Source organism: Macrobrachium nipponense, chromosome 42 (genome assembly GCF_015104395.2).
Source record: "Macrobrachium nipponense isolate FS-2020 chromosome 42, ASM1510439v2, whole genome shotgun sequence".
Taxonomy (NCBI): Eukaryota; Metazoa; Arthropoda; class Malacostraca; order Decapoda; family Palaemonidae; genus Macrobrachium; species Macrobrachium nipponense.
Window position 1 is genome coordinate 28080924 of NC_061103.1, and position 3821 is coordinate 28084744.

The 3821-nt window shown below is 31.1% G+C and overlaps 1 long non-coding RNA gene across 1 annotated transcript in view; it reads left to right on the forward strand.

Annotated features, from left to right (window-relative positions):
- Window positions 1-948, forward strand: part of LOC135213424 (uncharacterized) — an 86374-nt gene extending 85426 nt beyond the window's left edge. Inside the window, exon 3 of the long non-coding RNA XR_010314117.1 lies at window positions 897-948. This is a non-coding gene — a long non-coding RNA (uncharacterized LOC135213424). The remainder of the gene's footprint in view (window positions 1-896) is intronic.
- The last annotated feature ends 2873 nt before the right edge of the window (window positions 949-3821 follow it).

Here is a 3821-nt window from a genome sequence, read left to right on the forward strand (position 1 = left end):
GATTATTTGATTCTAATTATGAGAATAATCATTAAAGAATTGTTAGCAAAAATACAGACTTGTATAAGTTATGTATAATTTGCCGTTTCTGTACCTGTTCTTTTTCACAAATTATGATGTTATTTTGAAGAAATAAAAGTAAATAGGATGTTGAAATAGTTTGTGGGTATCAAAATATTCTGATTATGAGAACATTTATTAAATAAACGGTAGAAAAATATAGGCTCGTAAGTTATAATTTGCTGTTTCAGTTCTGTGTTTTGATAGAACTCAGAGGTTTTTTTGAGGAGATAAAAGTAAATAGTATGTTTGAATTCTGCATGTGGTAAATATCAAAGGATGATGGAGACAGCAGAAAAGGGAGATATACAGATGCAATATTTGTTCATGAAATAAGAGAGGAGAGAGTAAATTTGTTATAGTCCCTTGTGGTTTCAAGTATATTGTTAACAATATTGAATAGTTTTCATAGATAAACGTTGAATAGTTGTAATAAACCATAGCAATCATCCGTGTTCATTTGGGGCGATATTTCTGCAATTCTGTTACAAATTGGAACTGAGTTTTACTCCAAGAAAATATTTATTTTCCACAGAGAATGTTACGAGGGGAATTACTTTATTGTTTTCCTTTAGTGTAATTAAGTTTTATGTTTGCAGCAGGTGTTTCCTTTTATGTTTATTTTCATGTGATATTTTGACCATATTTCATATTTTATGTGATATTTTTAATATTATTTCATATTATGGTTTCGTGAACAAAATCTTGTTCTGTTGTAATCATTGACGCATTATTATCATCAATTTCTTTGATTGTCGTCTTTGTCTATCTGGACCGAAATCATATCAGAATCCTTATTAAGATTGTAATACAAGTTTTAATTTTTTCTTCAACAGATTCTGTGATGAAAGCTCGACTCATTCTGATGGCATATAAAAGGAACCAAAGGTAAGCCAGTTTAGAAGTATTGGGCTGCGTGTCTGTATGCGTTTGCGTTTTCCTACATCTCTTGATTAGAGGTGGCGGGACTAAGCAAGATTTTATATTTTACGTCCATCATTTTGATCAAATTACTCATAACGTCACCCTGTGTACATATTTGAACTTACTGACTGTATCGTAATCAATCATTCCACAAAGTTCTTTCTCTTTTAAGCGGAAATATGCAAAAGTATTTTTACACTTATATACATTTTTACAATCATAAATCCTTTATTGATTATTTAGAGATTTTGAAAAATGAATTGTGTTTGGAATTCGCTGTGTCTATTCAAAGTCATAACAAACATGCCTTATTCAAATACTTGAAGGGGGCCAGACCCTGTCGTGATCCTCATATCCACACGGGAATATTATTATCTATGTTTCACTCTCTATTCTAGCATTTTCCATCCTTTTTGAGACATTCTGTTTCCAATATGAATATCAGTAAAAATTTTCTCATTTTTCAAAGCACTAATGTTAACCATTTTTGGTATATGCTTGTCAATAAAGATCGTCCATCAAACGCTAGGTTTTACTGTGTGATAGTTACACTGGTATCCCAGTTTTTTTTTTTTATTTATCCCAAGTGTTTGTTAAAAAATTCCAAGTGTTTGTTAAAAAAAAATCCCAAGTGTTTGTTAAAAAATCCCAAGTGTTTAAAAAGAAATTCAAAGTGTTTGTTAATAAAAATCCCAAGTGTTTAAAAAGAAATTCAAAGTGTTTGTTAATAAAAATCCGAAGCGTTTCGTAAAAAATTCGAAAACTTCATTAATAAAATCCCAAGTGTTTGTTAAAAAAAAAAATCCCAGTGTTGAAAAAATCCCAAGTGTTTGTTAAAAAAATCCCGAATGTTTGTTAAAAAAATCCCAAGTGCTTGTTAAAAAATACCAAGTGTTTGTTAAAAAAATACCCAAGTGTTCGTTCAAAAAAATACTGAGTGTTTGTGAAAAAAATCCCAAGTGTTCGTTAAGAAAAATCCCAAGTATTTGTTAAAAGAATCCCAAGGAATTATGTACCATTAACATCAGTCAGAGATTGCAAACCTCTGCCACTGAGATTAGCGTAGTTATCTAGATGTTTTACAGTGCTGAATTTTTCTTTATGAAAGAAAGCAGAGATACTTCTACTCTTGTTTGCGTAATTTTTCAAAATTTTCTTGAAAGGAAAAGGAAACACTAATAGTAGTTCTGGACTCAAAACTAAACTCTTAATCACATCAAAAGAATATCAACCGCTCACACGAATATATTGAAAAAAATTGAATAATTTCACTGGACTTCTTAACTCTCCATGTATTAGATTTCACAAAATCCTTCTGAAAGAAAGACAAACAGATACACACTAGTGCCAGAAAATTAGACAGTCACAAACAAGTATCAGGAAATTAGACAAACAGTCACACACTAGTATCAGGAAATTAGACAAACAGTCACACACTAGTACCAGAAAATTAGACAGTCAGACACAAGTATCAGAAAATTAGACAAACAGTCACAGACAAATATCAGGAAATTAGACAAACAGTCACACACTAGTATCAGGAAATTAGACAAACAGTCACAGACAAATATCAGAAGATTAGACAAACAGTCAGGGACAAGTATCAGGAAATTAGACAAACAGTCACACACAAGTATCAGGAAATTAGACAAACAGTCACACACAAGTATCAGGAAATTAGACAAACAGTCACACACTAGTACCAGAAAATTAGACAAACAGTCACACACAAGTATCAGAAAATTAGACAAACAGTCAAGCACAAGTATCAGAAAATTAGACAAGAGTCACGCACATGTATCATTAAAATTAGACAAAGAGTTACACACAAGTACAGGAAATTAGACAGTCATACACAAGTATCAAAAATTAGACAGTCATGCACAAGTATCAGAAAATTAGACAAACAGTCACACACTAGCACCAGAAAATTAGACAAACAGTCAGGCACAAGTATCAGAAAATTACAACGTTCTAGACACAAAAAGGCATACACGTGGTGCTACTCAACATTTAATCACGCTGAGAATTAGAAGGCAAACAAACTTTTTCTCGAATGAGGTTGTCATGGATATTCAATTCCCAGAATGTAGTTATTTCAGTTGGTTTATTAGCGATTTAGGCGTAACAATGTTTTCGATTCATTTACGACGCAGACATTTTCCAGACTCGTACTCTGTAACCTGGTGTCATTACAGCCTAGTGTATCTTAAGCAGAGATTCTGGTCCGTGATTTCTCTATTTGCATTTGTATTCTCTGTATCTCTATCAAACTAGACAAAATCAAGTCTTGATTTTACCGTCCCTTTTTTGAAGTTATTCTAAACTATATAACTTTACTGACGATATGTTATTTCCAAGGACTACGAAAAAAATGCAGATATTCACTAGATATATTATTATCAACTAAAAAAACTTTCCCCTCAGTACATATATAAATATATATCAATTCCGAGGTAGAGAATTAGATATTAAAGTACATTGTAGCTCGAATGATTTATATGAATCACGGTGATGTGATAAATATTCATATATATATATATATATATATATATATATATATATATATATATATATATTCTTCTCATCCTTCCGTAGTAAGAATCAATAACGATGTAAATATACTTTAGCATATACAAATATACATCTGTCGTATAAATATACATTTGATCAGAGCTGGAATAGAGTAATTTCATTCGTCGTAACTGTGTTTTTCCAGTTATTGGTCTTTCTGCTCTAAATATATGCATATAGTAATATATGTATATACTAATGGCCAACAGATATAGAATCTGTTGGTCATTCAAGCAAATGACAACTTGGTTCTCAAGAAGTCA